The sequence below is a fragment of the Garra rufa genome, chromosome 6, assembly GCF_049309525.1.
Source record: "Garra rufa chromosome 6, GarRuf1.0, whole genome shotgun sequence".
Taxonomy (NCBI): domain Eukaryota; kingdom Metazoa; phylum Chordata; class Actinopteri; order Cypriniformes; family Cyprinidae; genus Garra; species Garra rufa.
The window spans coordinates 46,871,454-46,894,332 of NC_133366.1; the positions used below are offsets into that span (position 1 = coordinate 46,871,454).

The 22,879-nt window shown below is 34.0% G+C and overlaps 1 protein-coding gene across 1 annotated transcript in view; it reads left to right on the forward strand.

Annotated features, from left to right (window-relative positions):
* Nucleotides 1-22,879, forward strand: part of elfn1b (extracellular leucine-rich repeat and fibronectin type III domain containing 1b) — a 119,821-nt gene that overhangs the window by 76,961 nt on the left and 19,981 nt on the right. Inside the window, exon 2 of the mRNA XM_073841766.1 lies at nt 8,548-8,607. The gene's annotated coding sequence lies outside the window, so the exon portion shown is untranslated. The remainder of the gene's footprint in view (nt 1-8,547; nt 8,608-22,879) is intronic.

Genomic DNA, 22,879 nt, shown 5'->3' on the forward strand with positions numbered 1-22,879 from the left:
TTTTGACTTTTGTTAAACTCCCCTTTATTTTCAGTCCCAGCTTCATGCTATTTAATGAAACCATTGTATGCCCAAATTTAAATCAGTTCATTTAATTCAGAATGCAAAAATGGAAGTCTCTCCTGATGAATGTCTTGTCGGAAGTTGTGAGCGTGTGTAAAATGTCCAATATATTATTAATTCTCATTACTAATAGACTCCTAGTGATTTTTCGCCTGAATTAAAGACCCATTGTAACACCTTATGCCACAAAATGGCTTATTTGCAGCATAAATTATGAAGTTGGAGATTACTTAAACCCTGGAACACTGTAATAATAAATAAATGTATAATAATAACAATACATACATACATGCATTCCTTAATCACGTCTTTGTCTTGTATTCAAATAAAACAACATCTGAACATCCTGAAAAAAGATACATTTACATGAAAAGAGAAACTGCGGAGGATATTAAGGCTTCTTTTCATGCAATATATCTCGAATTTAGGCAAATTATCTTTCTGGCAATTGCTTTTCTTGCTTCAAGCATAAATCTGACCAAGTTTATTGAAATTTATGCTTTAAAAAAGCAGTTTGAGTGTGGGGTAGGATAAATAAACTCAATTCAAGATATATCTTTTGAAAACAAGCCTTAATATCTTATGCAGTTTTGTTTCTCATTTACATATATCTTGTTTTAAGGATGTCTTAATGGGGAAACAAGATGAAAATACTGATTAAGAAACTTGATTTTTGCAGCAAGTATATTATTATGTAATTCTCTTTGGGAGAACCCTCTGCATGCCGTCATTAATTTTGCATTTCATGTTAATCTCTTTTCTGTACTTCTACTTTCTCCTCCTGATATCTTGACATAATGAGGTATCACTCATTTCAGGTGATGTGATACTATTACCTACTAAGCTTGAAATTCAGCTGGCATCCCAAGCTATCAATTAAAATGGCACAATCTGCAGTAACCTCTGTTGATTAAGATTCTGCTGGTGTGTGGAAGGTTCCAAGTGGCGTAAAATTGGTTGGGGGCGGGTGGTTGATGCCTCATTTGAGTATTCAACAGATCTGATGCTTCTCCATGTGCTGTTTACCAGAACACTGTGTCATCTTTTTTGTGCCATGCAGTCAAAATGAGTGGGCTGATTTCAATGGTAATGTAAATGCATTTTCATATTTTATGCAAATATAAAGCAAATCAAAAATGCATATACTGTATAACATCTAAGTATGTTAAAATGGTTATAGTCAGAATGAAAATAAATAAATATAGTTTATTAAAGAAATGATAAGAAATGAAATTATCTATTTGGCCAACAAATATTGTATACATTTATACCATTTAAAACATGTGTGACAACTTGCCCCTTTCCTAGTATTTTCTTCCAGCCTTTTCTCCCCTGCTATCCCAGAAGGTAGTGCTCACTGTACCGAATGCCTGCTCCATCCTACTGTGCCTGGAATACAAATGAATATATATAAGTGTTTGGTTATTCACCCATTGATTTCTGAAACAGGTGATGCAACCAGGAGGTCCTTGAAAGAAACTGCAGAACACTCCATGAAGTACCGCTCACAGAAAACAAACACATACTCCTGAGAACAAAGCATACACACAATGTCAGCACAATTATAGCACCTGTTCTACCAAACGTTTGCTTTCACTGTGTTCTGCTGGGTTACTGAAACCGGATTTGGTAATTTCTAGCTTACTGATGCAATTTTATGCTTTTCTGGGTCACTGTAATGTAATAGCCAAGAGATGAATGCTTGTGAGTTTGTGTGCGAGAGAATAAAAAGGCAAAAATACAGTAAGGAGCTTACACAGACTGTATACCTCTCACTCATGACCCATAAACGTGGAAAAACAGGCATGCACATTTTTACACTGATTCAGACATGCTTCTCTGCTTAGAAATGTAAATGCATCCAGTCCTGTCCTTGCCAGTATCTCATATCCTCATATTTCCTGACATTCCCTATTCTTTCCTCTTGCTATATCCAAAAATAACAAGGTGCATTGAAGGGATAGTCTGTATTTATTTACTCAAGCTCATTCCAAACCTCTATGACTTTGTTCATACACACAATAAACTTTCGACACAATAATACCGTTAAAGCCCAAGCTTATTGGATTGCATCAGCAAAATTATATTATGTTGCTTGTTGCAAGTTTTGCTACATTTTCAGTGGCACTAAAAGTGCATTCAGTTTTATACGAAACAGATGAAAGTGAATCTCGTCATGTTTTATTACATTGGTTGTTGTATGTATCACAGCAGTTCGGAAATGAAATGTCTGGTGGTTAAAGGTTATTGCGAATCTGAAAATAATGTACCACCTAGACTTAACTGATAGTGTCTAATGTCAGATAAAAGTGCATTTGCTGAAGCAACCATGACATTTCAGCTTGCTTCTACAAGTGTCTGAGCTCTTGTAGTTACTCTTGTAGTTTCTTGTAGTTTCGACGCTCTGCATTGCAAGTGATGTACCAGGTGTGCTACTGAGCAAGTTTACTATGGCAGAAAAAGTTTACTGCGGCAGTTTTTTGAGGTCATAAGTATTGTGCAAGGAACCATGCAAAAATGTTGTTCTTTATTAATCAATAGCCTGCCCCAGAATCATACAGGTGTTTTTGTAGCAAAAATGTAGGTTAAAGGAGTAGTTCACTTTCAAAACAAAAATTTACAGATAATGTTCTCACCCCCTTGTCATCCAAGAGTTCGTGTTTTTCTTTCTTCAGTCGTAAGGAAATTATGTTTTTTGAGGAAAACATTTCAGGATTTCTCACCATATAGTGGACTTCTATGGTACCCCCGAGTTTGAACTTCCAAAATGCAGCTTCAAAGGGCTCTAAACGATCACAGCCGAGGAAAGAAGGGTCTTATCTGGCAAAACAATCAGTTATTTTCTAAAAACAATTACAATTCATATACTTTTTAACCTCAAATGCTCGTCTTGTCTAGCTCTGTGTGTACTATGTGTAGAGATTAAAAGGTATATAAATTGTGAATGTTTTTAGAAAATAACCGATTATTTCGCTAGATAAGACCCTTCTTCCTCGGCTGTGATCATTTAGAGCCCTTTGAAGCTGCATTTAAACTGCATTTTGAAAGTTCAAACTTGGGGACACCATAGAAGTCCATTATATGGAGAGAAATCCTAAAATGTTTTCCTTAAAAAACATTTTCTTTACGACTGAAGAAAGAAAGACATGAACATCTTGGATGACAAGGGGGTGAGAACATTATCTGTAAATTTTTGTTCTTAAAGTCTACTTTAAATTTTGTCAATGACCCAACCTTCTATACACTGACCACAAGCTGTCAAGCTCCTAAAAGAAAAAATAACACAATTAAACACCATAAAAGTAGTCCTTAAGACTTGTACACTATATTCCATAATCTCTGAAACCATACGATAGATTTTTGTGATCCTAGGAAGGGATTTAAAGGATTAGTTTACCTCCAGAATAAAAATTTCCTGATAATTTACTCACCAATATGTCATCCAAGTGTTCATGCTCATGTCTTTCTTTCTTCAGTCGAAAAGAAAGAAAAAGGTTTTTGAGGAAAACATTCCAAGATTTTTCTCCATATAGTAGACTTCAATGAGAGCCAATGGGTTGAAGGTCCAAATTGCAGTTTCAGTGCAGCTTCAAATGGATCTACACAATCCCAGCAGATGAATAAGGGTCTTATGTAGTGAAACCATCAGTCATTTTCGGATGAAAAAAAAGTAACTTTTTAACCACAAATGCTTATCTTGCTTTAGCTCGACTGCACGCATTACGAAAGGTCACACGTTACATAGGTGAAAGTACCAATCCTGTATTTACAAAGCGAGCATGCAAAGAAAGTCAAACGCCCTTTACAAAATGGTAAGGTAAAACAGCGATGTCGGGCGATTTTGAAGTTGGAGGAGAAACTGAGATTGAATTTTTTGCCCTACCCTACCTTTTTGAACCAGAGTACAAAGACGAAGAACTAACTGCGCATGGCACTTTCTAATGTGATTACGTAATGCATAAAGTAGCAAATGCGCATTACAGAACTAGTGCAAGATTATTTTTTAGAAAATGACCAATTGTTTCACTAGATAAGACCCTTATTCCTCGGCTGGGATTGTGTAGAGCCCTTTGAAGCTGCATTGAAACTGCAATTTGGACCTTCAACCCATTGGCTCCCATTGAAGTCCACTATATGAAGACAAATCGTGGAATGTTTTCCTCAAAAACTTTCTTTTTGACTGAAAAAAAAAGAAAGACATGAACATCTTGGATGAAATTGGGCTAAGTAAATTATCAGGATTTTTTTATTCTGGAAGTGAATATTAAAGTGCGAAAGATTTCACGCACACACACAAATGCAAATGACCAAGCGCAATAATGTAAAAGTTATTAGGAATGAAAAATGTGAACATAAAAGGTAAAACTTTCTATTTCAGACACATACACTTCCCTCCTGCTGGTACTCTAGAAACCATTTGCCGAAATGCACAACCCACTGCGAACTCATTAACCTGGCAATTAATTTGAAGAAAGTTTATCTACATTATTTAAGGTCACAGCAAAGATGGCAGTAATGTACCACAGTATGTCAAGTTAATTGTACTGAAAGACACCGCTCCATAAGCACCCTGTTCATTTAATTAACACCAGTTAAAAGGACAAAAGAACAGGCACTGAATGGGGAAACACACACACACACACACACACACACACACACACACACACACACACACACACACACACACACACACACACAGAGTGAGAGGGAGTAGTGAGAAAGTGAAACGACTCACGATAATATGATACTACATCTTTGACTGATCTGAATCTGACACCCAATAATCTCTCATTTCATTTGGATGAATAGATGGTTGGAATGAAAGACTGCAAAATATCAAATTCCTAATCAGTATCAATCCACTCTGTAATCAGTTCTGTAGTCAGGGCACTGGAGTTCTAGGATTTCTATGGCTGCCTCATTGTCAAAAACATTCCAGTGCATTAAAAACATTTGCTCCCTTGAATTTCTCAGAATGCACCACCTAAACTATGAGTCATCTATCCATAATATTGCTTTCGCCATTGAAAAAGTCATCTTGTCTGCATTAGGAGAAAAATATGCAAAGATCAAGCACATTTACAAACAAAATTTTGGACTGTGATGTAAGAAGACAACAGGGGATAGACGTTTTAAGGGATTATTGACTTTTATGGATTTTTTTTTTTTTTTTACACAAATACAAAGCTTTTTACATCAAAAATTAAGGTTAGATGAATAAAAACATTACAGAACATACTTTTCCAGAACGTTCTGAGAATGTTATTAAAGATAACTTTAATCAAACATTCTATTAACATTACTGGAAGACTGTTTGTTTAGAACATTGAAAGAACTTTCCAGAACATTCTGAAAATGTTATTAAAGACCAGATAACTTTAAACAAACATTTTATTGACATTACTGGAAGAACGTTTGTTTAGAATGTTGAAAGAACTTTTTCAGAACATTCTAAGAATGTTATTAAAGACCAGATAACTTTAAACAAACATTCTATTGATATTACTGGAAGAACAATTGTTTTGAATGTTGAAAGAACTTTTCCACAACATTCTGAGAATGTTATTAAAGACCAGATAGTTTAGAATGTTGAAAGAACTTTTACACAACATTCTGAGAATGTTATTAAAGATCAGATAACTTTAAACAAACATTCTATTGAAATTACTGGAAGAATGTTTGTTTCAAATGTTAAAAGAACTTTTCCAGAACATTCTGAGAATGTTATTAAAGGTAACTTTAATCAAACATCCTGTTAACATTACTGGTAGAATGTTTGTTTAGAACATTGAAAGAACTTTTCCAGAACGTTCTAACAATGTTATTAAAGACAAGATAACTTTAAACAAATATTCTATTAACATTACTGGAAGAACATTTGTTTAAAACCTTGAACAAACTTTTCCCGAACATTCGGAGAAAGATCAGATAACTTTAAACAAATATTCTATTGACATTACTGGAAGAACGTTTGTTTAGAATGTTGGAAGAATGTTTTTCAGAACATTCTAAGAATGTTATTAAAGACCAGATAACTTTAAACAAATATACTATTGACATCACTGGAGGACCATTGTTTTGGATGTTAAAAGAACTTAAAGACCAGATAACTTTCAAAACATTCTATTGTTTTGTTTCTATTGATTCTATCGTTTGTTTAGAAAGTTGACAGAACTTTTCCGGAATATTTTAAGAATGTTGTTAAAGATACTGTAACATTTTAAACAAACATTACTGAAAGAACTTTTGTTTTGAATGCTAAAATAATTGAAAATGTTATTAAAGACCAGATAACGTTTTACAAACATTTTATTGACACAAATTAAATCATCTGAACATCTTTAAACAAGTTATGTTTTCATTTATCTGATACAAGTATGCAAATCAAAGCAAGCAAGATTGCATGACTACAGTACTGAAGATGATAGAGCTTTCTTTAAATGCTTATATGCTATTAATGTGTTACTAACTGTATACATGCTGACAGTTAAACCAGCTTTAATTAAGTTGCAAGATTCTAGAGACTTTGCTAGTAAAAAATACCCCTATCAATTACACAGAACATTTCTGCAAATGCATAAATATACTTACAAACACTTAAAAGCCCCTAGCTACCACAGCCACAAAGAAAGAATGAAAGAAAGAAAGACAAATGGTCTAGTTTGCCATGAACATATCTGCTGTGATTCTGTCAGAGATGTTGATAGGGCTATTGAAACCTGTCTAATGGTTGCCATCACAGATCTGTGTGATCTCTCATAGTGATGCCTGTTTTGTGTGCGTATGACTGTAAAGGTGTCAGGCTGTGGAGACAGAGAGAGAGATTGCCACAGGGCATATTCCTTAGAGGCCTCACAATCCTGGGTCAGTGTGACTTAACAGAGCAGATTTCAGGAACAGTAGGTTCTGTATGTAGGCCACACAGATGGGTGGATCAGAGCAGGAGTTTTTCCTTGTCAAAAAGCGAATAAATACATGAATTAATGTCAACTACGTCTTTCTTATGAGACGCTACAGTAGGTTACAGCTACAGTCAATTGTCACCCAATTATGCAGAATTTAACAGCGATTAGAAGAACAAGAGTCTTCAATTGTAACATTGCTGTCGTACAAGATCTAAATTGCAAAAGATTCCTCAGGATGGATTGCTGCCAGGACTTTGATGAATGAGGTGAAAAGTTTCCTGGCACGTCGTCTTTTTGAACTCATTGTGAAGGCAGTGTAATATTTAAATGCAGAGGCCATGGAAAGCATTCTGATGCATGTAACCCCTCTTGAATTTGTTAAATCTCATCATCTCGTGAAATGCGAACATAATGAACACACAGTGTCTGTACCACAGCTTGCGATAGATTTTCTTTTATACAGGCACGCAGAGGAAATGATTTGTGTTATATGGCTGCTCATTTCATTATAGATCCACAGTGATGGTGAATAGTTGGTAATAGACATTGTGGGTGTACTGTAGGATCTCTGGCCTCTACTTCAAATGAATCCATACATAGGACAAATTAGAATAAATACATAAAATGCTGGCATTATGATGGTATCCAATGCATTTTTACACGCCAGACTTCATTCAATAGCCAATTCTATTCATGTCAAATTGCTTCTACTATGACAAAGCAATGATATCCTTGCTTGTCTAGAAAATTAGAAGGCCAATCATTTAGATTAAAGGCCCTTTTGGACGTGTGTATCAATGTCAGATTCCATTTTTTTCAAGATTTATGAAGAAAATAACCTAATTTAGTCCAATTAAAAAAAAAAACAGGTTAAAAACAGTTGATATTTCTGAAATAGTAATAAAAGTAATGCCTTTTAAATACACAATAATTATGTTATATATGCATCATCAATTAATCCAGTTTGTTTTAATCTCATACATTTTAAGAAATATACTGCTTGTTCCAGCTAGCAATATTTTTGTTTATACTTTTCTTAAAAATGTATTTGTTTTTCACAATTAACATATTATGCTGCAATAAGCAGTTATTATCTTATTGCACATATGCATTTCAATAAATGCATTTTGAAAATATCATCTAAATGTTTAATATTTAATTATTAACTATTTCATATACATGCAAATAGTTAATAATATCACATTCTTTTTGAGTTCAGAAACCTTATTGGTTTCTTACTATTTATGTACGACTGCCAAATATGCATTACATTAAGTTTATTAGTGTTTAATGGTAAAACAGCACTGTAAAAAGATTTTTCGAAGTTATATGGTTATTAGAGTATGTTTTACAAGAAAATATGGTACCACTTTACAATAAGGTTTATTAGTTAACATTAGTTATCTACTGACTTTACTGGAAGATCAGGGCTATCATTCATGTTCATTCATAAATAAAGTTATGAATAAAAACAGTGATGTTTGACTAACAATATTGTGAGACTTTTTTTTGATGAATGAGACTGGTCTGAATCATTTTAATGTCTCAAATTTATGACTCAAGTCTTATGTGTTTGCAGATCATCTGACTGGATACTTGAGCAACTGGGAGCACCAATCAGATCTCTGCAGCTGTGTGGGTAGGACATTTACATCTACACAAATACATGATTTAGACCTCTAGTTATGGCCTAATGATAGTAAGCATGTTTGATAAACGATGACCAAAGGGAAAAATACAATAAATAGGGTGCAGAGGAGACACTTATTATTCTGTTTCCATCTCATTTGCTGTGGATCCTGCAAATGAGGAATGCTACTGGAGCAAACTGAAATATATTTTCATATTTTACAGGCTGTTCTTGTTTCTTTGCTAACAAATATACATAAAACACTAGATTATGCTAAATATGCTTTTGGAAACTGAAAAGAAATGCGACCAAATGCAAACACACACAGTGTTGAGCATGAGGGCCAAGGCAACAGGGTCAGACCTACAATAATTTCTCATAGTTTTGTTGTAATGACAGAGCTGACATCGAGGTCAGGTCTAAATGTCTGTAGCTTCAATCTGATTGTCTCTCTCTGTAATGTACCTCTGGGTGATGTGGTCTTTAACTCAAAGCTTTGATTTCAGAACAGAATGTTCTGGCACTGAAAGCATTTACTATATCATACAGTCAGGCACTTGATGTTCAAACACTCCACAGCACTGGACTGTCCTTCACAGATAAATTTTACACCCCTGGTGATTGTTTTAGATGCTATGTGAAAAGCTTTCGAGTGGTTTGTCTATTCAGAAACAGAGAAAAAGGCTTTAAAGGCCACGTTCACACAGCAACAGAATACAGTTGTCAGTCCTGTATTTCAGTTAGTTGTGTTTACACACATTTTGCTCATTTATAGGAGTTACAACCACATTCTATACAATAATTTGAGCTGTGTGTCATCTGAAGGTTAAGACCCAGTCATCGTCCTCAACACTGCGCGACTCAAATGCCCCACTTTTTAGTGAGGTACAGTGAAGGAAACAATTATTTGATCCCCTGCTGATTTTGTACATTTGCTCACTGACAAAGAAATGATCGGTCTATAATTGTAATGGTAGGTTTATTTTAACAGTGAGAGACATAATAACAACAAAACAATCCAGAAAATGAATTTCAAAAAAGTTATGAATTGATTTGCATTTTAATAAGTGAAATAAGTATTTGATCCCCTATCAATCAGCAAGATTTCTGGCTCCCATGTGTCTTTTATACAGGTCACAAACTGAGATTAGGAGCACTCTCTTAAAGGGAGCGCTCCTAATCTCAGTTTGTTACCTGTATAAAAGACACCTGTCCACAGAAGCAATCAATCAATCAGATTCCATCATGGCCAAGACCTAAGAGCTGTCCAAGGATGTCAGAGACAAGACTGTAGACCTACACAAGGCTGGAATGGGCTACAAGACCATCGTCAGGCAGCTTGGTGAGAAGGTGAAACAAGTTGGTGCGATTATTCGCAAATGGAAGAAACACAAAATAACTGTCAATCTCCCTCGGGCTGGGGCTCCATGCAAGATCTCACCTCGTGGAGTTTCAGTGATCATGAGAATGGTGAGGAATCAGCCCAGAACTGCACGGGAGGATCTTGTCAATGATCTCAAGGCAGCTGGGACCATAGACACCAAGAAAACAATTGGTAACACACTATGCCGTGAAGCACTGAAATCCTGCAGTGCCCCCAAGGTTCCCCTGCTCAAGAAAGCACATGTACAGGCCTGTCTGAAGTTTGCCAATGAACATCTAAATGTTTCAGAGGAGAACTGGGTGAAAGTGTTGTGGTCAGATAAGACCAAAATCAAGCTTGTTGGCATCAACTCAACTCGCCATGTTTGAAGGGGGAGAAAAACCATCCCCACTGTCAAACATGGAGGTAGAAACATTATGCTCTGGGGGTGTTTTTCTGCTAAGGGCACAGGACAACATACCAAAGGAATGATGGACAGGGCCATGTACCATCAAATCTTGGGTGAGAACCTTGGGTGAGAAATGAGTCATGGATGGGTATTCCAGCATGACAGTGACCCAAAACACACGGCCAAGCAAACAAAGGAGTGGTTTAAGAAGAAGCACATTAAGGTGCTGGAGTGGCCTAGCCAGTCTCTAGAACTTAATCCCACAAAAAATCTGTGGAGGGAGCTGAAGGTTTGAGTTGCCAAACATCAGCCTCGAAAGGAGTGGCACAAAATCCCTCCTGAGATGTGTGCAAACCTGCTGGCCAACTACAAGAAACTTCTGACCTCTGTGATTGCTAACAAGGGTTTTGCTAATTCATGTTTTGTGAAGGGGTCAAATACTTATTTCACTCATTAAATTGCAAATCAATTTATAACTTTTTTGAAATGTGCTTTTCTGGATGTTTTGTTGTTGTTTTTATTGTTTTTATTCTGTCTCTCACTGTTCAAACAAACCTACCATTAAAATTATAGACTGATCATTTCTTTGTCAGTGGGCAAACAAAATTAGGAGGGGATCAAATCATTTTTTCCCTCACTGTATAAAAGGTTGTCAGTTAATTTCAACTTGATCTCATAACGAAAACGTACCTGTGGGAACGTTTTCACAAGACACAAAATATGTACCAATAAATACAGAAATGAACACTAGAAGTGGTAAAACAGTGGGCACTATGATCACAGCTCCATATGGGTTGCTTTCCAGACATAACAAGCTTGCTCAGTAGCTCAGCTGGCACCGAAATGGACATAGGATGCAGAATCCTTGGGTACAAATCCCGTGAAAAACATGACTCATGGTGAAAAAGCTGAAAAATGAGAGATCGAAACACAGAAATGGCTTGCTATTGGGTTTTTACGTCACATTTGCTTTTGTTACTATCAGGTAGATTTAGGTGTAGTGTAGATGGTATGTTATTTTAAACCATCCCAGAGCATTAGAGTTATAGCCCTACTCAGTGGACAGTTCAAGTCAGAACTGAGGTAAAATGTACAAAAACAACGTCATATAAAATGTACCATATGTGCGTTAATCTGTTTTGGGGGGGAAAAAAAAACACTTTTTTAGCACCACTTAGTGGACGCTTCATATCGAATATGTCAATATGGTGGTACGTATTTGAAAACGTGCATGTGGGAACCTTTTTGCAAGACGCAAAATACGTACTGCCATGTATGTTTCGTGATATATTTGATGTGAAATGTCCACTGAGTGGTGCTAACACTTCATGTGACGTTGATTTTGTAGGTGTCACTGCAGTTTTGACTTGAAATGTCTGTTGAGTGGTGCTATAAAATTAATGCTCCGTGACATTTTAAAATAATGTACCAATTGCACTACACCTAAACCTACCTGATAGTAAGGAAAGCAAATGTGATGTAAAAACACATTTGCAAACATGCCATTTTAGCTTGTTTTTCAATCTCTCATCTTTCAGCTCTTTCACCATGAGTCATGTTTTTCACAGGATTCGTACCCAAGGATTCTGTATCCTAAGTCCAATTCTTTGCCGGCTGAGCTACCGAGCAAGCTTGCTACATCTGGAAAGTGAAACAACTGTGTACAAAAACGATTCCGAGGGCTCACTGTTTTACTGCCTCTAGTATTTGTGTTGGAAACTGCAGTGATATGTACTTAATGGTACGTATTTCGCATCTTGCGAAAAAGTTCCCACAGGTACATTTCCACATCATTTAAAAATCATCATCTCTCTCTAATTGACACCTACACCATAAGTCAGAATGTAAGCTAAACTTCACTCATGCTGAACTTTTGAGAGCTATGGGTGAGAAAAAAAGAACACTTCCTTGAGATTGATCAAAGAGTGAGATGACCAATCACAATGGGCCTGGCAGGCTTTTGTAATTGTTGCGTCACTCTGTCTCAGATGACCTTCCTAGCTTGCTCTTTCCTGGTCCCAGCTGAATAAAGTTAGATTGAGATTCATGGGCTTTCTCCTGCACTCCCGTCCTCTGACTAATGCATATCTTTATCCATTTCTCTTTCCTCCTCCCCTCCGACCATGCCTGTTTCTCCTTCACCAATAAAAGTTTAGTTTGTTTTCCTTTTTTGTAACAGAACAGCAGATTCATTTTGAGGTTGGGAAAGAAAAATGGACAGACAAAGAAATAGAGCAAGAAAGCTCATTTCATCTCATTGTTCTTTTTCCCTTGTGTATAAACACGCACACAGAGAACAGAGATACATGCTTATGCAAGTAACATGCAGTGGATCCAAACACTGGAGACCTATAGTGCAAATGCTTGTCTTTTGCATGGTTTTAATTTAATACAAAATGTAACATTTAATGTGGTCTCAAGACTGTTTTAGTGTCTACTAGAAAATCTAATTATAGGGTATAGAGGTGAATAAAATTAAATTTAGGATATCAACTATGAACAAGAAATTAATTGTAAAGGTAACCCAGATGCTTGAGGCATTAACGTTAAACAGAGGTGTTATATGCAAGTGTACATAACATATAAAGTAAAGTGAATATTACTACATATTTACCCTTCTGAAAAATAGTTAGAAACATCTACACTACCATTCAAAAGTTTTTGAACAGTAAGATTTTTAATGTTTTTTTTTAAAGAAGTCTCTTCTGCTTACCAAGCCTGCATTTATTTGATCCAAAATATAGCAAAAGCAGTAATATTGTGAAATATTGAATATCCTTTCTGTTTGAATATATTTTAAAATGTAATTTATTCCTGTGATCAAAGCTTAATTTTAGCATCATTACTCCAGTCTTCAGTGTCATATGATCCTTCAGAAGTTAATACTTTTATTTAGCAAGGATGCTTTAAATTGATCAAAAGTAATGATAAAGACATTTCTAATGTTACAAATGTCTCTGAAATTTCTATTTCAGATAAATGGTGAACTTGCTATTCATCAAAGAAACTTGAAAAAAAATCTACTTAGCTGTTTTCAACATAATAATAATATTAATAATAAATGTTTTTTGAGCAGCAAATCAAAATATTAGAATGATTTCTGAAGGATCATGTGACTAGAGTAATGGTGATTAAAAAAATCAGCTTTCAAATCACAGGAATAAATTACATTGTAAAATATTCAAATACAAAATTGTTATTTTAAATAGTAAAAATATTTCAAACTTTTATTGTTTTTGCTGTACTTTGGATCAAATAATTGCAGGCTTGGTGAGCAGAGGATACGTCTGTAAAAAACATAAAAAATCTTAAACATCAAAATTATCCATTGAATATCTGTCACAGTTCTGTCTGTCTTGTCATTGGTTTTGCCCATTTGTCTTCCCCCCGTTGATCTGTCATTTGGTTTAGCCCTTCGTCATTGTGATTCCCTGCACCTGTCCTTGTAATTATTAGTCATCTGTGTCACCTGTGTTTATTGATTAGTCTGTCTTTAAAAGTCTGTCTTTGATTTCAGTTCCCTGTCGGTCCTTTTGTGAAAAAGATGTGTGTGAATGTTCCTGCCTTGTTCCACTTGGAGATTTATATTAAATATATTGTATTTTGTATCTATCGTCTCGTCTAATCCTGCACGCACCCCTGACAATATCATGATTTCCATGTTTTCAACACTGATAATTCAGCTTTGCCATCACAAAAATAAAATAAAATATATTAATAGAAAACTGTTATTTTAAATCTAATAATATTTCACAATGTTAGGCCTTCTGTTTTTACTTTAAAATAAATGTGGCCTTGGTAAGAAACTCATAAATCAAAAATCATAACTTTTAGACTGATTTCAGACAGACTTCCAAAGCACTAGATGCAAATCTCAGAATCTAGAACAAATTCAAGTAATCTTCAGAAATAACCAAGCAAAGATATAGCGACTACAATGCTGATTCTTTTTTTATGAGTCATAAATTGAAAACACACACTCAAACTACCCACAGCAAAAGACAATCTATTCTGCCTTCAAAAAGTGACCTGATGTAGGCATCTAGACAGGATGTTATGCAAACATTGAATTCAGACAGGTCTCGATGTCTTCCTCCCACCGTATACACCCTATGACGACAGCAAGTTTCAGATTAGATAAAGACGGAGAAACCAGAATGAAAGGATCATTTAAGGCAACAAAACAGATATGAATCAGATTTTTAGAGACCCTCACTCTTGCTATCATGCTGGCGTGTGTTCATGTTGTGTTGAAAGAGAGAGGACAAACAGATGCAGTAAAAACACAATTGTGCGTCTATCAGTCTTAAGGTTAAGCCATAGCTCTGTGTTCCCTCACCTCCGTATGCAGCTAATAGGATTTAGAGGTTTGGGATTCATTCGCTTACAAAGCTTTGACTCCCTCAAGACAACATAATCCCTCCTTAGCACAGCTAATAGAAACCTAGCAAGCATTTACTCACCTCCGTCGAGAGGTGTACAGTTTGTCTGTCAATTTTTTTCATTCAAAAGTAAACACGACCTATCAGAGAGTCCTGCTTATCACCATGGGACACAGTATGTCGGTTACAATGGATGTATGTTTTTCAAGGGAATGATGGCTGCAAGCTCCATAATGAGGGGGATCAGCCAGTGATAGATGTTTAAGCTTAAGGCTTAAGGTTTGCTTTGGCTCTATCCCAGCTTAAATCTATGCAGATCCAAGGGGAAAAACACACCCAATACATCTAATGAATTGATTTAAGCATAAGGGCTTAATTTGTGTAAGAAGCAGATCCAGAATCTTTGGATTTGGAACTGGAATCATTTTTTGCTCTTATATTATGCTACTCTTTGCTATCATTGTAAAAAATGACTTTAACGGTAAAAATGCTATAGTAAAAACCTGTTAAATGGTTAACAGTAAGTTCTCCTACTATATACGGTGGAAAATGGTATTGGACATTGCACGGTAGTATACCGTTTTCAGAAGTGGAAAAGAACGTAAAAATTACAGTGAATAACCGTAAATTGACATCCCTGTCTTACATTTCAAATTTGATGTGTTTTTGCTGAAATAACTGTTTATTCTTAGTTTTTTCTTATCAGTAGAACCGTAAAACCTAAAACCTAAAAAGTCGCTACTATATTTTTTTACGGTAAAATTCTTGCAACCACATCTGCCGTTTTATTACCATAAATTACATACATTTTTTTTTTTTTTTTTTTTTACAGTGTAGTGTTTCATGAATAAGCAAGCATAAAAATAATAATGTTGTCTATCGGCCAAATTTGTTTTTTTACATTTACATAGAGGGCATCATAGTGAGTTGAGTGCAATATATATATATATATACACTACCAGTCAAAAGTTTTTGAACAGTAAGATGTTTAGTGTTTTTTAAAGCCTGCAAATATTTGATTCAAAGTACAGCAAAAACAGTATCATTTTGAAATATTTTTACAATTTGAAATAACCATTTTTTATTTGAATATATTTTAAAATGTAGTTTATTCTTGTGATTTCAAAGCTGAATTTTTAGCATCATTACTCCAGTCCTTAATGTGACTTACTATTACTATGTTGAAAGATTTTTTTCAGATTTCTTTGATTATTAAAAATTCAGAAGAACAGCATTTATCTGAAATATAAATCTTTTGTAACATTATAAATGTCTTTATCTTTATCATAGCATCCTTGCTAAATAAAAGTATTAATTTTTTATAATTTTTCCCCTGACTCCAAGCTTTTAAATGGTATAGTGTATAATGTTACAAAAGCTTTTTATTTCAGATAAATGCTGGTCTTTGGATCTTTCTATTCATCAGAAGAATCCTTGGAAAAATGTACTTAACTGTTTTAAATATTGATAATAATAATAATAAAAATCTGCATATTAGAATGTGACACTTAAGACTGGTAATGTAATGATGCTGAAAATGTAACTTTGATTACAGGAATAAATGACATCTTACAATATATTCAAACAGAAAGCAGGTATTTTCACAAATTTCAAAAATTCACAACATCACAGCTTTTGCTGTATTTTAGATCAAAATACAGAGCCGAAGAGATTTTTTTAGGATACCTGGAAGAACAAAAGGTTCAGAAGAACAGCATTTATTTGAAATAAAAAAATTCTAACTTTATAAATGTCTTTACTGTCACTTTTAATGAAATTAATGGCTCCTTTCTGAATAAAAGTATTAATTTCTACATAAAATGTTCCAAATACAAGTACCAAGAGTCCAGACTGGGCTCATTCAAACAGAACAGTTCTATTTTTATTTTCTTACATTTTCACTTCAGCATTCTTCTCCACTCGAGGTTTAACCTTAGCGCTTGACTTTTACCTGCAAAGTTTTCGAACTTTCTGAGTGAACTGCAGCACCCAAGACATTCCTTTGGAGCTGGGCTGCATGCGAGAGACGAATCTGAGGTGTGAGACCTGGAAGCAGGGTCAAAAAGGAGACCCTCTGTGTAGGAGGAGAAACAAATATTAAACCAAGCTTATTCCCTGCATTCCTAACAGGTGGCGGACGGTGTCCTCTGATCATGCTGTGCTGAATAAAAGCCTTGAGCACTGCACAGCGGACTGCATCGCTCCTGATCTATTCAGCTCATGTTTTTACTGTTGAATTTGCTGTAATTATGTCCTCACGCTGTCGGCACTGAGGTTGTGGGTATAGTTTGGATAGGATGGGCAATATCACATTGAGACGAACACGAAGGTTAACCCATGAGGTCTGTTGCCCAGAGCACTATAACAATAAAAGTGTAAAAAGAAATAATAGCATTGTTATGGACTGCGTTGTGGTTTTTCAAGCAGGGCCATAATATTAAGAGAAGATAAAGAAAACCAATAACAGCAAAACTCAAAACCACAACACCACGACAGCCACAGAGGAGTCAAATCACACCCAACAAGGAAACAACATAAATAAAAGAACACAAAATAGATTAAATTATATTATAGACTTTACAACAGGGACAGGAACAAAAAGAAACAAACAGGTCCAATAGGAAAAGGAGATCATATAGCCTTACACCACTGCACATTCACACAGCTAGACCACTCAGTGTAATAGTATGAAAATAGAGAAACTACCATTTAAAAGTTTGTGGTCAGTACATTTATATTCTTTCTTTATTTGAAAGAAATTAATACTTTTATTCAGTAAGGATTGATAAAAATGATAGCAAAGAGTGATATTGTTATAGGAAAGATTTCTATTTTGAATATGCTGTTCTTTTGAACTTTTTATTTATTAAAGAATCCCGAAAAAAGGAATGACAGGTTTAAAAAAATATATAGTAAGCAGCAAAACCATTTCCAACGTTGATAATAAAAGTAATAAATCAGCATATTAGAATCATTTCTGAAGGATAATGTGACAGTGTGAGTAATGATGCTGAAATTTTAGCTTTGCATCACAGAAATAAATTATATTTTAAAATATATTTTAAAAATAGAAAACCATTATTTTCAAGTGTAATAATATTTCACAATATTATTTTTTTTAATTTCAGTGTGATCACTATCATATGTAAGGCCCTATGAAATCTGCTTTATTTTTTTCTCAAATTACATTTTATGTTTTTCCAAATTCAGTATTTTTCTGTTTTAATTTTTCCTGATTCAGTTTTTTTTTTCTGTTTTAAGGGTTCAATTTAAAATATTAATCAAAAAGCATGTCTAATTAATCAAAATCATAAAACTTATACGTTTATAATTGTGTAAACAATAAAACAGCAATTTATAAGTTTAACAAAAATGACATTTTAGAGCCCTATTAAATACATTTTTTCCCCACCAAATTCAGTTTTACTTTTTTCCAAATTCTGTTTGTTTTTCCGTTTTATTTTTTCGGGATTTCATTTTTTTTTTTTTTCTGTTTTAATGGTTCCATTTAAAATTATGAATCAAAAAGCATATCTGATTAATTCAAATCATACATATAAATATATAATTGTGTGTTCAATAAAACAGCAATTTATTAAAAGTTTAACAAAAAATATATTTTAAGGCCCTTATGAAACTTTTTTTTTTTCTCAAATTCAATTTCATTTTTTTTTTTTTTTTTTCTGGATTCCATTTTAATGGTTTAATTCAATTTTAATTTACATTTTTCTGGTTAATAAATTCTGGTAAGTAATTTTTCTGGTAAATATTCCTTAAAAAATAATGTAAAATAATAAACTAATACAATTATTATAAAAATATGGTAAATATTTATTCAAAAATAATGTTTTAATAATATTTTTATTAGTTGTAGTAGTACTGTAATGAGGCCTGCATTAAGTTATATATTTCTGTCACAGTTTCTTCAAGTTAAACCAAACTTTTATTTTGACAGGCTGCTGTAACGAAAGCTTTTCTCAAAAGAAACAGTAAAATGCTCATGAAGTGACTCTCAGAGCAGTTTTAGAGATTATGTTCATGTGTTCATGTACTCATGCACTAAGGTTGAAAACACAGCAAGCATCAGGCGTACTTCAGTGTGTGTAATAAACAAAACTGCGCGTATACGCCATCATTCACACATACAGAATATTTTTGTGGTTTAATATTCACAGACAGTAGTCCATATCGCAATTTGGTTTAAGTGTACTGACATTCTTTTGATTTTTTTTTTTTTTTTTATCTAAATTTTGGCAAATTCCATGGCGCTCCGTTACATTTTATACAGTAAATTCCATTTTTATGACTGGATTCCACAATTCTGTCTTTGTTTTCCACATTGTGGAAATCATAGGGCCCAGAAGACTTGGAGTCATATGGACCACTTTTATAATTTATTTATTTATTTTTGAGCTTGACAGCCCTTGGTCACTATATAAGCTGTTGTATGGAAAAGATAGGCTATGTGAATATTCTTTAGAAAGTCCCTTTTTTTTTGTTCCTCTGAAAAAAATAAAAAGGGATTTGAAGGACATATGGGTGAGTAAATAATGACAGAATTTTCATTTGCAGATGAACTATTCCTTTAAATGTCACCATCATCTGTCTCTGCATTTTTCTTTATTAAAACACGTCCTTATAAAACTTCTAAGCTTAAGAAAGTCTAACGCAGCAGAGAACTGAAATGAAGGGCATTAAAGAGACATGTGTTTGCGCATGTGATTTTACAACACCCTCATCTTTTCTCTGTGCATCCTTTCATCGTGTCAGTTAGCCTCTCATCTTTTATACACGTTCTCATCTGGCTGGTGATGCTGAACAGCTAAATGGAGAATGTCATGATGACCAGGTGTCAAGAGCACTGCAGACCCCAGAGAAAGAGGAAGAGGGGAGGGGTGGCCGCCATCTGTGTCTTGGGCTGCTTGTTTTATTCCTCCTGTACGCTTATCTGAGAAATCCTTTCGTTTGCAGGTTTTGTTCATGTGTATAAAAAGAGATACAGTCAGCTCTTATTCTTTAGATGTGTGTCTTTGAGTGAAAACAGGAAAGAGGAAGTGAATATTTGAAAGGAAGCTGTTTGAGTACTTCTCAAACCTTGAAGTCTTGTACCTTTCCTTTTAGACCATGTATGGTTCTTGCTCCCAACAGCAGCATTTCACAGTGTCACAAGTTTCACAGTGTGTGTCATAGTACACATAATGGATTCATTAGGCAGCCGAGGATAAAAGACAGCCCTTTTTTCTTATTAAAGCTTTTAAATAACATACATGTTTCCCCGTCTTACTAAAACGTGTGAATGCTGTGAAGATTTCATGCTGAGCTTTAATGGACTGTCTGAATAAAATGTGAGTGGTTCTTGCCTGTGCAAAACTTGCTGCCAAGCCAAGTGATTATTAGCAAGCGATTAGGGTGTTATGGGTGGTTTCATGGTTCTTGTGGAAATTAAATTAGATTTCATTCAAGTCAGGTTTTAGAATATTTAAACTCTGTTTAAATTAGGAGATTACCAATGAAAATAGTTGTTTTGTCCCATATTACTTTAAGTTATAATTTAAAATATACAAAAACATTCATTTTTTCATATTTATATTTTATTAGGTTTTTATACACTATTGTAAAGGCAGTAAAATACAAAAAAGATATTAGTACTCTTATTTAGCAACGATGCACTGATCAAAAGACATGTGTAATGTTTGAAAAGATTTATATTTTAAATAAATGCTGTTCTTTTACATTTTCTGTTCCTCGTAGAATTATGTACTCTCTCTATACACTACCAGTCAAAAGTTTTTAATTTTTGATTTTAAAATTACGTGGTATTTTGTCTAAAAAATACTAATATTCATTTTGATTTACACTACGTAAGATTTTTAAAATTTCATAAAGAAGTCTGCATTTATTTGATCCAAAGTGCAGCAAAAACAGTACAATTTTAAAATATTTTTGCCATTTAAAATAACTGTTTTCTATTTTGAATATATATTAAAATGTAATTTATTCCTGTGATCAAAGCTCAATTTTCAGCATCATTACTCCAGTCTTCAGCGTCACACGATCCTTCAGAAATCATTCTAATATGCTCATTTGCTGTTCAAGCAACATTTTATTATTATTATTATTATCAATATTTAAAACAGTTGAGTGATTTTTTTTTTCAGGATTCTTTGGTGAATAGAAAGATCCAAAGATCAACAGCATTTATCTGAAATTAAAAGCTTTTGTAACATTATACACTATGCCATTTAAAAACCTTTTAGCTTTTATTTAGCAAGGATGCTTTAAATTGATCAAAAGTGATGATAAATACATTTGTAATGTTGCAAAAGATTTCTATTTCAGATAAATGTTGTTCTTTCTACACTGTAAAAAGTTTTTACCAGTTTCAACTTAAAAACATAAGTTCAGCAGCTGCCTTAACATTTTAAGTTAAATCAACTTAAAACTACAATTCATTTCAACTCACGACAATAACATTAGTTAAAATGACTTGTACTTTTAAGTTGATTTAAATTAAAATTTTAATGCAGCTGCTAAACTTAAGTTTTTAAGTTGAAACTAGTGAAAACTTTTTACAGTGTATTCATCAAAGAATCCTGAAAAAATGATACCCAGCTGTTTTCAACATAATAATTAATGTTTTTTGAGCAGCAAATCAGAATATTAGAATGATTTCTGAAGGAAAATGTCAGCTTTAATCACAGGAATAAATTCAATTGTAATATATATTTAAATAGAAAGCAGTAATAATAAAAATCTTTAAAAAAAAAATACTGTTTTTGCTGTACTTCGGATTAAATAAATGCAGGCTTGGAAAGCAGAGACTTAAGACAACTTTAAAAAATCTTTCTGGTTGTGTGTGTGTGTATATTTTTTAATTGTTTATTTTTTTGAGCAGCAAAATCAGCATATTAGAATGATTTCTGAAGGATCATGTGACACTGAAGACTGGAGTAATGCTGAAAATTTAGCTTTGCATCACAGGAATAAATCACATTTAAAAATGTATTTAAATAGAAAACAGTTATTTTCAATTGTAATAATATTTCACAATATTACTGATTTTACTGTATTTTTACTGAAATAAAGGCAGCCTTGGTTAGCATAAGACACTTCTTTCAAAAACATTAAACCAGTATGTATATAAATAATGTACATGTATATAAATATTTTATTTTTTATTACAATGCTAGCTGTTGTATTTTTGATATTGCTTTAGCAATAACCATTCTCTATACATATCCTGAACACAGGGGAAAATATATCTATTGGGTAACAAATTACACATTTAAAAATTTGAGGTTTCTGCTCATGCAAAAGTCACCACAGCCGCAACCACCCAGAATATTATATTAGAGAAGACACATCTGTCTAACCTAGCAGAGAGGTGTAAACAAATATTCGCAATTTTGACACATTTTATCAACACGTCGTCTTTGCAATTCGCATCCCATTTTTGCATTTTTGTTTAGAGACAATGAGCATTCAGCATGTATCTACAGTACATACTGTACACTCCTTCTGTGTTTGTTTAGGTAATTGGATGTTTTCAGCCACCAGTAAGACTCGTCAACTGTTCGACATTACGTTTTGTATTTAAAAAAAGCATTCTGCAGAATTACACAGATTTTCTTTCCCAAAACAGCAGAGTAAATATGAAGAAAATCCGTCTGGATCCGACAATGCAGGCAGTATGAATACAGACAGAGTATTAACAGACAGCAAACGCAGTCAGCTTGTAACAACAGTTGAGATTTACACAAAAGCCAAATTACAGCAAGCATTCATATCCGTCAGTAAATATATTCACGCTGCCAAAACACAGAGCGGTAAGCCACGCTACTCAGTTTAACTCTCTACCTCTGCGGATGATTATCTTCTTCAAACACTAATACATTACGATGATTGCATTCTGGGACCACATCCTTATAGACAACAGTCAAATGCAACTTTTAATCTACACTTATGCATGCGGTGTAAAGCTTCCATGACAAAACAAAAACAAACACACACACACACACACACACACACACTTTCTTACTCATTATAGGTAATGTATTCTGCTTTAATTAGAGAGCTGCCATCACTGTGAAGTCCAGCTGAGAAAGAGTCAGTGGGGAATCTAAACAG